Source organism: Malaclemys terrapin, chromosome 7 (assembly GCF_027887155.1).
Source record: "Malaclemys terrapin pileata isolate rMalTer1 chromosome 7, rMalTer1.hap1, whole genome shotgun sequence".
Taxonomy (NCBI): domain Eukaryota; kingdom Metazoa; phylum Chordata; order Testudines; family Emydidae; genus Malaclemys; species Malaclemys terrapin.
In genome coordinates, this window is record NC_071511.1 from 12,467,829 (window position 1) to 12,480,543 (window position 12,715).

General features: G+C 40.1%; 1 protein-coding gene across 6 annotated transcripts in view; it reads left to right on the forward strand.

The window, feature by feature from the left end:
• The window catches only part of CHL1 (cell adhesion molecule L1 like), a 194,347-nt gene that overhangs the window by 42,509 nt on the left and 139,123 nt on the right, over positions 1 to 12,715 (forward strand). For 5 of the 6 annotated variants that reach the window (XM_054035093.1, XM_054035092.1, XM_054035097.1 and 2 more), the window contains exon 2: positions 9,605 to 9,683. The exons of the other annotated variant lie outside the window; for it this stretch is intronic. The gene's annotated coding sequence lies outside the window, so the exon portion shown is untranslated. The remainder of the gene's footprint in view (positions 1 to 9,604; positions 9,684 to 12,715) is intronic. 6 annotated transcript variants of the gene reach the window in all.

A 12,715-nucleotide genomic window follows, 5' to 3' on the forward strand; every position in this document is an offset into this window, starting at 1 on the left:
GTATATAAAATCATGAGTGGTGTGGAGAAAGTGAATAAGGAAAAGCTATTTACTTGTTCCCATAATCAGGGCTGGCTCCAGTTTTTTTGCCATCCCAAGCAGCAAAAAAAAAAAAAAAAAAAGCCGTGATTGGCGCCACTTCGGCGGCAGTTTGATAAATACTGTAAATGGAAGACGGGAAGGTGCTTCAATGCTACTATATAATAGGTGTGAAATAGTTGTCAATATTCCTGAATTGAAACATTTCACTTCAGCTTGTTGAAACAAATTGAAATGTTTTATTTAGGCTTCATTTAACATTGAATTGCATCCATCTGAGCTGTAGGGTGCCTCGTGAAAGACGTAGTTTGGGTATCCAATGCCACCATTGTCCTCTGTGGTCAGAGCTTCCTGGTCAGAAAACATCTCCCACGGGAGTTCTGGGATTCACCAAACTAGTTGAAACAGAGGGGAGTCTGATGTGCATCACAGTCTGGTCTGTAGAGGAGATTGGGCTTATGAGTTACTGTGGCTGCTCAGGAAGACAGATTGATGCTGGACTGATCGAAAACACCATCTTTTTGTTTTTAGATGACAACTGAAACATTTCAGCAGAATAGAAATTTTCCCATAGAATATTTCAATTTTGCAGAATCTACAATTTCTGTTGGAAAAACCATTGCAACAGAAAGTTCCCAACTAGCTCTTCTGGAGTGATGCAGAAGAGAATATTTCACCCCAGCAGTAAATTAAAAAGAAATGGGTCTTAGATAGAATCCTACCAAAGGGTTCCTTATTTACGAAGGAGCTTTCAACAACAATATGGAATAGTCAACCCTATCCCTTAATGTGCCCCGGATTCATGTGCACTTGCTATATGATTTTGATCCAAAGACTTCATTTTCTGACTCCAGTCAATGCTAATAGATTACCAAGCAGTGTTTCATGTCACTATTTTAAACCTTTTTCTCAAAACATTTTACAGAAACATCACAGCACTTGTATACAGCAATATGCATACAACATGTACATTTTATAAGACTATTATGTCTAAGTTAAATCTGTGACTTTGAGAGAACTTCTTGTCTGATTTGTTCTGTTACAGTTTGTAATGGAAAATGAAAGAGTCCAAAATTAAGAGTTCAACTGAAAGCAAATCTACAGATTTTTTTTTTTGCACCACATTCTGTTTATATTGACATGAATAGCCAAATCCTACATTGAAGTTGAGACCCTTAAAAATAACTTTTTTTATTATGAAGTATATTTTTTCAATATTCATGACTTTGTATAAAAATAGAACAACAAATGTATAAAGGGTAAAACTCAAATGCATTTTGGCAGTGGATTTGCAATTATGAACCATAATCCATCAATAGTTTTACATTGCATGTCAATTAAAATGTATGTGTTCATTTTCCATTGTTGTAAAGTTAGTTCTACTCCACTTCTTAAAGATTAAGTAATCAACATAATTAAAAATGTGAAAATCTTTACTTTTGGATTGCCACCTATGTCACCATTGCAGTTATGGCATGTCTTGCGTTCATTATATAAGTGGCTGATGATAATTTCTAAAACTTTGGTTTCATGTTTTTCTTTTAAGAGTTAGAGCATCTTTTCTTTTTTTTTTCCCTCTCCACGTATTAATTTTATGGCCTTCGAATTAAACTGGAGACTTAATCACAAATTGCTCTCCAGTTCATTTCCCTCTTACATGGAATCCAAAACACCACTAAAATGCTTTGTCATTTCAAGGACAGTGACTTTTTGAAAGAACCATGGTTTATTCACGTGATGCTGCACTGTTTACTAAGTTGGTTCAAAAATAGTTTCCTTCTATGACTATCCCCTCACCCCCCAAAAACGTCTATATTTATTAATATGCAGGTGTCAGGCTCATTCCTTACTATTCCTCCATAACTCTTACTACAGTAAAGGCCAAATAAGGACTGCAGGATTTGATTCTTCGCTCCCCTGTTACACGTAGAGCAGTGGCAAAAGTTTCTATGGTCTGCCCTGTAGGACATCCTCTGGTCTCGGAGTGTCTGGTGTGAGGCGCCAGATGTACATGGCTGCATGAGTGAGTTGGTTATAGGAGTGGTTTACTGCAGCCTAAGCAACAGGTTGATCTTACCTTTGGCTACCTCCCCCCTTCACATCTTCACGCTTTGTTAACCCTTCAGTGCCAAAGCCTAATACAAAGCAATTTTGTGAAGCAATTTTGTGCCTGGTCTCCTGTGTGCAAAGCTGAGAGGGACAGAAGGACTACTCCCTCCACGAACTCCTGGTAGCATCCATTGCCCCAGAGGGCCAGGAAGAAAGTAGGGCTAGGTCCCCGCCTTGTTTGCTCAATAGCTGGCAGAACAGGAAGGGCATGCAGGGGCATGATGCTCCATATGTGTGGTCAGGCATTTGAGGAGATTATCTGCTCCTGGTGCTCCTTCGGGGATGATGCCATTCTGCCCCACCCCCAGAGCAGTGTTGGGGCTGTCAAGAACAATATAACTCAGAACATGAGGCTTTGCCCTGGAACGTTAGCTTTTTATGGAGGATCTCACAGCCATGAGTAAGACTATGGGAATGCAATGACATAAAGTTCCACAGCAGACCAAATACAAGCAACATTTAAATGTTCAGATTCCAGTTAGCATAATGTATCTTACATGAGTCTATACTTATCTGTGGTACAATAAAACACCATTTGAAGTGGCTCAAGGTGGCAGAGATCCAGTAACACGGCTCTATTGCCATCTGTAATGTGCCGTAGGGAAAGGGAGTATGGCCAGAGCAGAGTTGCACTCCCATTATTCCTGGCTGCTGGAATTGCCCCTTGAGACCACAGGTGGCTAGATTTAAGTTGCAGCAATTGGGCTTCTCCAACTTACACCAGAGGTCAGTCAAACCCTTAGTCCCCCCAAGAATAGGGGAAATACAAAGATGGCTTCAAGCCACCTTTGTCCCCCTCCTCTTTCAATTTCTGCACCAAGCTTAACTCAGCTGGAACAGAGACTCACACTCAGGGTACATCTACACTACAGGCGGGAGTCGATTTAAGATACGCAAATTCAGCTACGCGAATAGCGTAGCTGAATTCGACGTATCGCAGCCGACTTACCCCGCTGTGAGGACGGCGGCAAAATCGACTTCTGCGGCTTCCTGTCGACGGCGCTCTACTCCCACCTCCGCTGGTGGAGTAAGAGCGTCGATCCCCGAGAGGTCGATTTCTACCCGCCGATTCAGGCGGGTAGTGTAGACCTAGCCTCAGTGAGTGAGCAGCTGAAATGAGTAAAATCCTCAAATGCTCAGTCTCCCCACTTGGAAACAAATCTAACCCCTTTAACCCTTTGGGAAATTGGAAGACATGAAACAATTCTAGTAGCAGTAGTAAGAATTAATGAAAAGATGCAATTGCAAAGCAGGGAGCAAAAGTAGCGTGTGAATCTAGTTAGTGTAACACACACACACACACACACATTTCCTGTTTTTATTTAATCCCTGCAGATCTAAGAGAGAGGTACATTTCACCACTTAAAATATATATTCTAGCCACAGCAAACCTTGAACAATAGATATGGTGAAAATGTAAGCCTTTCTTCCCCTCCTCTTTAGCAACCGGGGTTCAAACACCAAGACAAGTTTTTAGCACAGTACAGCAGACATTCGTTTCCATCAAGAAATACGTTGTTCCAGTAATACTGCCCTTTCTAATACCACACTAAATGCAATTACTTGGACTTTGCAGCTGTGACCTCATTGCTGCTCTGAATCAGCCACATGGCTACTGATACACACAATGAACACTTATAATAATAACCGTCCTTTCCCCATTTAAGAAACCATAAGCCCATAGCCCACGTCTCTCACAAATCATCTCCTTTAGCCCTCTGTAAAATAGGCACTTGACTTTTAAACGCAAGCAGCTTTTTTTAGATATTTATGCATTTCCCCGAGAAAGGGAAAACAGCAGCCTGCCTATGCCTGCTGGGTAACCCACGCCTCCAGGAATAATAGTGCTTTTCTATGGAAAGCATCATTCCACACTGAAGAGTCTCAGAAATAGATCACAGAATAATATTTCCACATTCAGATGACAAAAGAGACACAGGAAAGCATAATTCAGTCTGTGCTGCAGACAGGTGCATTGTTGTAGACGGGTACATTCCTTGCAATATTTCCAGGAATTCAACTCATCTTCCCAATGAAACAGTATAATGCACAGTCCCATATTCCACCAACTGCTACTAGATTCACAGAAACAACAAGGAGTCTGGTGTCACCTTAAAGACTAACAGATTTATTTGGGCATAAGCTTTCACTTCTTCAGATGCATAGCGTGAAAGTTACACATGCAGGCATTATATACTGACACATGGAGAGCAGGGAGTTACTTCGCAAGTGGAGAACCAGTGTTAACAGGGCCAATTCAATCAGGGTGGATGTAGTCCACTCCCAATAATAGATGAGGAGGTGTCAATTCCAGGAGAGGAAAAGCTGCTTCTGTAATGAGCCAGCCACTCCCAGTCCCTATTCAAGCCCAGATTAATGGTGTTAAATTTGCAAATGAATTTTAGTTCTGCTGTTTCTCTTTGAAGTCTGTTTCTGACGTTTTTTTGTTCAATGATAGTGACTTTTAAATCTGTAATAGAATGACCAGGGAGATTGAAGTGTTCACTTACTGGCTTATGTATGTTACTATTCTTGATGTCCGATTAGTGTTCATTTATTCTTTTGCGGAGAGACTGTCCAGTTTGGCCAATGTACATGGCAGAGGGGCATTGCTGGCACATGATTGCATATATAACATTAGTGGATGTGCAGGTGAATGAGCCCTTGATGGTGTGGCTGATGTGGTTGGGTCCTCTGATGGTGTCGCCAGAGTAGATATGGGGACAGAGTAGGCAACAAGGTTTGCTACAGGGATTGGTTCCTGGGTTGGTGTTTCTGTGGTGTGGTGTGTAGTTGCTGGTGAGTATTTGCTTCAAGTTGGGGGGTTGTCTGTAAGCGAGGACTGGCCTGCCTCCCAAGGTCTGTGAGAGTGAGAGATCATTTTCCAGGATAGGTTGTAGATCATGGATAATGCGCTGGAGAGGTTTTAGCTGGGGGCTGTATGTGATGGCCAGTGGTGTTCTGTTATTGTCCTTGTTGGGCCTGTCCTGTAGTAGGTGATTTCTGGGTACGCGTCTTGTTCTGTCAATCCGTTTCCTCGCTTCCCCAGGTGGGTATTGTAGATTCACAGAGAGGTTGAGGTGGGCGAGAGGTAGCGTGTGAAGTAGGAATGCTTGAAATCTGAGGATGTCTTAAAATGGACACTCTTGTAAAAAACTTTGGGCCAAATTCTTAGGTGGTGTAAATTGGAGACGCTCTTTTGAAATCAATGGAGCTACGCTGGTTTACATCAATGGACAATCATGTCCCTTTTTAACGTTCGGCTCTAAATATGTTTATCTCATTCTGTGTTTGTACAAAGGCTAGCACAATGGGGATCTAATCTCAATTTGGCCCATAGGCACGACTAAGTAACATCATAAATAATACATTTATCTTTACAGAATCGATTCTTAATCTTGCATTCCTTGTGCCTCTAAATATCCCATTGCTATATGTGTGAGGTTTTTGGAGGCACAGGGAATGCAGGATCAGGTCCAAAGTCACATTCATTTCCCTACGTTCTGAAAGTAAACTCAGTGTACTGTAACAATAGAGAAGCACTGACTGATTTCTAGTGGTGTCTCTGGCCTCTGCATATGGGTACCTTACACAAATTAAAAAGAATCAGAACATTAAGCAAAAGCCATTTAGCATAATACTTGAAGATCTAATGCAATAAAGTAATGGATATATTTTCCTCATTTATTGTCATATATTTGAACCTAATTTTATATTTATGATAATGATTATCCTCTTTTAAGAGCATCATTGATGGTGATAAAGCATAATAACTATACTATTATCCAGAGTTACTTTAGACTCCTATACTCTGATTCTCCACTGCCTTTGATCTTGAATAGTCACTTATGCCTAAGAAAAGAGGGTGCATATTGGTGCCATTCTTATAATTTTACACGCATTTTGCACAGGTGTGAATGGCTTCACCAATCCTAAGCTAGTTATAATTTATGACCTTCTCTGTATTGACTCTGCTGGACTAGACAGCATATTGGGGGCACAAAGCCAAGGCTCCACTCACTTAATGGGATAGTAAATATTGGCTCTTGTTCTCCCCACTGCGAGCAGATTAGCAATGCAGGTAGCCCAAGCAAAGAAGTGAGGAGGCTCACTACATCCCTTTACTCCCTTGCACTGATATGTAAGGAAGCTCGCAATTGACAACTTCACTTTATTTTATTTTTTTCCGTGAGTCATAGGACGTGCTGTCCTCATTTAAGGGATCAGAGGAAACAAAAACCTAGCAGAGCCCTAAAGTAGACTGAGGTGATGCTGAAAAAGGAGAATATCTACCTCTGCAGCTTCGTTGTCTACCTTCCCCCACTCCATGGAAGCTCCTCCATACTGAGCTCTGTTGTGTAGGAGTAGGTAGACTAGCGGCCTATCTGCTTTCTTCAGCACTCCTTCCCCTCAAATTCTGCAGGATGTAGCAGAATGGTTAATGCCGACCCTCTGTGCATTAATTTACCCATTGTCTCTTCCATCCACATCCCCAGTAGGAGGCATGAAAGGCATAATGGGGGAGTCAACGGACAACATGGCTCCAACAGAACTAAGTATGTGAATCAGGCTTTTCCACACCTGGAGCTTACACAACACAAAAGAGTAGGGACCTAACACTAGATTGCCCTGCCCCTGGGATGGCCATTTAAACCTATAGAGAGTGGTAAAATGCTACTGAATTACATGGGGTACTACACGGGGTACAAAGCAGCATCGATCCAAGCCCTGCAGTGGTGACTACGATGGAGATGAGGCAACTCATAATCTGCAGAGAATTGCTAAGGAGGGAAGAACCTATTTTAAAAGCATAGAGCTTGGTTTGGCTATGTCTGGTATGTGGTTTGTTGCCACTTTGTTTTTTACATTTTAATTGTGTCATATCATTCCGTATACAGGGGGCCACATCCTCTATTGGTATGAAATGATACAGTTTATGGTTTTCAATAAGCAGGAGAAGATGGTTTGAAGTGGAAAGCAGGGTGCTAGGAGTGAGTTTCTAAAGGGGAATGATGGCCTTTCACCTGTACCTCTGGTGGAATCCTCTGTTGGTATAAATTTGTTGCAAAGTGGGTAGTCATTTTCCTAAACCTTCCTTGGCAGCCCTCATTATCTCTCTAACAACATCCTTTCCTTCATTTCTATTACCCGTTAAGTGAATTTGCTGGAGAAAAGAAGGTTAAGGCCTTCCTTCAGCAAAAGTGAATATTCCAACAGAGTTCCTTGATGAGTTCTCTGGTCCTTTTCTGTCTGCCTCTCTATAATCTTGTCATGGATGTCTCTGAGTTAAAGGTTGATTGATAGGCCCAGGTGTACCTCACATAATTAGAAAGGAAGCGGAGGATTTGTGAAAATGCCCTTTTTTTTTTTTTTTTAAATTATGGTCTCCTATCAAGCATTTCAGTTACTTTCCTGTGTGAATTACAAGTAAGGTAAAAAAGATGCTCAATGCACCAAATGAGTCCCGCTAGCTAGATATGCCTCACTGAAGTGTATGTGTACACAGAATTTGGCCATGCATCTCAAAGGAGCTAACCATTATTTAAAAACGTAGCCGTCAGTTTGAAGTACTAACGTGCGTGTGTGCTGGAGACTGGGGGGTGGGATTTGTCTGTGGGGAAATAACAGTCTGCCTCTAACTCTATTGGAATAAGACCAGATAAAGAGATTATCGAGTAGTGTCAAGGAAGGAAAAAAAGGTTAGCTGAATTTCCCTTTATCACTTTTTTTCCCTAAAAATATTTCACTGACTATCTTGTCACTCATGCAAAGATTCTTGATAGTAAATCACTTGTAAAGGTGACTTGCATAGGGGAAAAAAAATGGGCTGATGTCCTTCGTTTGCTCTTTACTGGTATATGGAAATAATGCCTGAAACGTATATTGTGGTTGTTCTCCCTGATTAAAATATGGGACTTGGGAGAGGTGGTTTTAAGTCACCTTACTCTCCCCGTTTCCAGGATCCAGCACACGTCAGAGAAGCCTGAGGGTGCAAAGCTGTGGTTGCACCTGTTAACGTGGCCCAATGTGTGAAATAGCTCTTCAAAAAGAACCCAGTAGTATAAATGCTAAAGGATAGGCACAATAGCGAAGAAATATCACATATGTGTATAGTATGTGTGTATATGAGATACAAACAGGTTGATCACTAAAGATGTGTTTGAAATAGAGAGAACACGATGGAAGAAAATAGTTAAGAAATATTCCCTTATTTTTTTCTTGATCGTATACTTCTTCTATAGCACCTTTTATCTATTATTTTAAATGGAACACCTTTCAAGCCTGCTCCAGATTGCTGAACTGAAGTAGGAAAGACAGGAACAATATATTTTTGACACCTTATCATAGTCAGAAGATCACAGGTCTTCCAAAACATTCTTGTTGACCCTTTTGAAGTCTAGATATCTTAAAAAGTTATTATGTAGATTGAAAGATAGGAGCATGAAAAAAGGAATTTCTACGCTGGCGCGATTGACGTGAATCCTCCCTAAAAATACACCTTTCTAGCAATATCAGAAAGATTGAGAAAGGTTTTCGATTTAGAATAACTGTAACAAATTGGGTATAGATAGATGCCTCACAGTTTGGATTTCTAGTGGCACTGAGTGTGATGACTCGAGAGGATGGTGGAAAAAATGTTTTTGAAGCAGTCTTGGATGAATAGTAGAAACTATTTTTTGCCAACAGGTCTTTTCGAACTCTACCTGCTAAGCTTCTTGGAATCAAACTTCATGTTCTGTAATATTGTTCAGGCTACTTGTTGTGATGGGGTGGAATTAAAACAAAAGTAACATTTTGATTCAAAGGTTTCAGAGTAGCAGCCGTGTTAGTCTGTATCCGCAAAAAGAACAGGAGTACTTGTGGCACCTTAGAGACTAACAAATTTATTAGAGCATAAGCTTTTGTGGACTACAGCCCACTTCTTCGGATGCATAATTGATTCAAAGCTTCAAATTGTATTATTGCATTTTAGTATGATTTGTTGTTTATATTGCAAAAACATCTATGAAATTAAAGCTGAGACTCCATTGTGCCATCTCTGCTCCAAAGAGCTTGCAATCTAAGTAGACAGTGAAGGTTAAGAGTGAATAAGGGAAACCAATGCACAAAAAAAGTGACTTGCCCAAAGGTCACAGAGCAGGTCGGTGTTAGAGCCAAGACTGGAATCCAGATCTCCTGACTCCCCCTCCAGTTCCCTATCCACTGGACCATGTTACCGCTCTTATTGTAACATGGAAAATCAGCCTTCCTTTCTAGTTAAATGTAGGAGAAAAGAGGATGAGATCAGAGACAAACTCAGTGATCTGATGAAACAGATCAAGAACAAAGAGAAGTTCTATCACTATAAAAGTTGTGTCTACATAGAGACAAAGACTGATATATTCCTATTTGTGGGATTGCTTGTTTTTGAAGTCCTTTTTTATTATTTAAATTACAACTGTGTGTTTGTCTCCAGATGCAGTAAAGTGGGAAGACTGATCCAGATTTAAAACTGCAGATTGCGGCAGGAGTTGATGAAGGAGCTGAATTCACTGGTTAGCAAACTTCTTTTTAAATAAAGATTTGTGTCTTGCATCTATTTAGCTAATATTTATTTCAGGAGCATACTAAATACATGGTTCTAAGTTCATTGAAACAATTTGCCTTTGACGTATTCTATACTTGTAGTATAGTAGTGAGCTTGCTCTCGCACTCTCTCGCGCTCTCCATGTATAAAACTTCTTGCATAAATAGCATATAATTTTAAAATGATTGGGAAGCATTGACATTCAGAGTCTGAAAGATTTATCATTTCAGAATAAAAAGTTTCATGCTGCCAAAATCTAGTTCATAAGTTTTTTTTAACCAAACAAGGCACAGGTACCTTTGTGAGGCTAAATGACCAAGTCAGGACTTCCATCCTATTATGGCTTCTAATTTGTCAAGGGATGGGGGTTTTCCCTGAAAAACAAATTTTGCAGTCTGATTGACTGAACCCTATCATGATTTAGTGTAATTCTTGAATGAAAGTCTACAGTTCTCTCCTTTTAACTCTGCTAAGCGTTGCCATGTAGACATGTGAGTGGCATATACATTATTCCAAACATCCAAGAAGACTGGATCTGAAGTGGTGGCTTTAGGATTTAACAAAGGACTCCTGGGACGTGCTGAAAGGGGAAAGAGTCAAAAGTATGTCCTTAGTGATGGCATTGCCAACAACTGTAGTTTAATGAAAGAAGGTGCTGAAGCCAAAGAATTATTTCTGTCCTCGGCTTCTCTAGGATACCCCATTATCATAGGATTTAAGCACCTAGGAATCCTTAATATAGCTAGATATGCTACCGAGCAAAACATCCATGCTGCCAAAAGATATATTTCTGTCTTAGCTTTGAATTTAAATGTATATTTTTGTTGAGGTTTATATTGTGACTAATTAAATAACATAAAAAAGAAGAAATTGGGCTTAATTTTTCAGTATGTGGAGACTTAATTGTACAACTCCTATTCACCTGGAAGCCATGTGGCAAAATCCTCACGTATCATGCTGATGATTCACCCCTTAACTTTCTTTTGAAATGCCATTTATGGGATTTTCTTTATTCAACTCCCCAGCCTTCGCTAATGCAAACAATAACACACAGAGAATGAGGGCTGAGAACTCTATTCTTATTTGAATGTTTTGAAGCTCACTTTCCCTACTTTAATGAACTGCAAAATACTACATATCCTGGTAAAATGCACTTTGTCTTTTTAAAAAGAAACAAGTGTTCATCATTTGAGTCAACCCATTGACAAACCTTTGATGTTCTTTCCAGCCAGTAAATGTCAAGTCACATGCTAAATAAAAGCTACCCCTTTACGTTATAAGTCCAAAATAACCATAGTAGATCTAGGACCAAGCTGCAGAGCTCATTTCAAATGTTATCCGAATCTGGACTTCCACAAAGATTAGGTATGTTCCAATTCTGTGTCTTGATTCAGATCATTATAAAAAAAAAAATAGGTGTGAACAGTGAAGTACATTTCCTTTCTTTGTAAATTAGCCTGCAAATTAGTCCTCCTTCAGGACTAGCCACCTGGAAAGGTCAGTATGTAAAGGCTGGCCATAATTTAGTTAAGCAAGAATAAAGAACATGAAATTTATTTTTTCAGTCTTTTTATGATTGGAAAATATATTCTATTCCTCCTGATGTAACTCAAAAATGTATGAATGGATTTTTCTGAAACTGAAGCCCACTCTAGAATGCTTCATCTGAACAAGAGACATATTTACAAAGTTTGAGCAGGTGACATTGGGAAAGAATTCTGAGTGTAACCTTAACTGTATTTTTTGATATTATAGCTTTTTCAATGTTACCTAACTTTATTGTCCATGTACCCAGTCGTATACCTGGGTCCAACCATGAACTTGGTTTAGGATGTCAGAAACATGTGTTCAGGGAATGCTCCACTTTTCTTTTTTCTCTCATTTTACATTTTTCATTGCTCCCCTCTCTCTTTTATGTGTTGATTCCCCAAATTGTGTTTATATTGTTTTCAGTGCACAATCTGATAAGTGACCCCTTTGCACTGTGTGACCACAGCATGAACCCGTGTTAATATATGCTATAAAACTATGCCACATAGGGATATATATGTTCAGACAAACTCTTCAGTTTTTTTTCCCCATTTCTGTTCATAGTAGTTTAGTAGAATTATAACAGGGCTTTTGATGCATTATAACTAAGAGAAAGTGTGATTGTAACAGTTTTCCTTTTATTCAGAGCTAATCTCTTTCAAAAGCTAGTTAATAAACATTTGCAGTTGCCATCTTAAAAGTTAGTGTTCTTTCTAAATCAGGGCAGTGGTTCTCAACCAGTGCTCCCTGGGGGGCCACAAGCAGGTTTCAGGGGGGCCTCTAAGCAGAGCCAGCATCAGACTCATTGGGGCCGAGGGCAGAAAGCTGAAGCCTCACTGCATGGGGCTAAAGTCCAGGGCCCTGAGCCCAGCCACCTGGGGCTGGGACTGAAGCCAAAGCTAGAGCAACTTAGCTTCATGAGGTCCCCTGTGGCATGGGGCCCCAGGCAGTTACCTTGCTTGCTACCCACTAACGCTGGCCCTGGCTTTTATATACAGAAAACCAGTTATTGTGGCACAGGTGGGCCATGCCATAATAGCATGTTGAGGGGGCCTCAGAAAGAAAAAAATTGAGAACCCCGGAATCAGGGCATGATTCATGTAACCATATTTGTGGGTATGAAATATTGATATGTCCTTTTCTACACGCTTAAGAAAGTAAACCACTTGCCTAAGAAAGTGAGTAGCTTTGGTCTTGGTGAAAAATGGCTCATTTATTAACACCCTCCCCACGTCAACTGATATAGGACAAATTGAGCTTCATACCCTGCATAAAGGTTATAATAACTGTAATAGAAAATGTATTACGGAATGAAGGGAAAAATCCTTCAGATGGTTCTTCACACAGTTATCTTTGAAAATTGACCTCATTGAGGTATATCACCTGGGCTAAAGACCTTAACTGATGCATTCAGGATTCTTCCACACTTGAAAATCTGCTTAAATCCAGATCAGTATTTAATGAGGATGC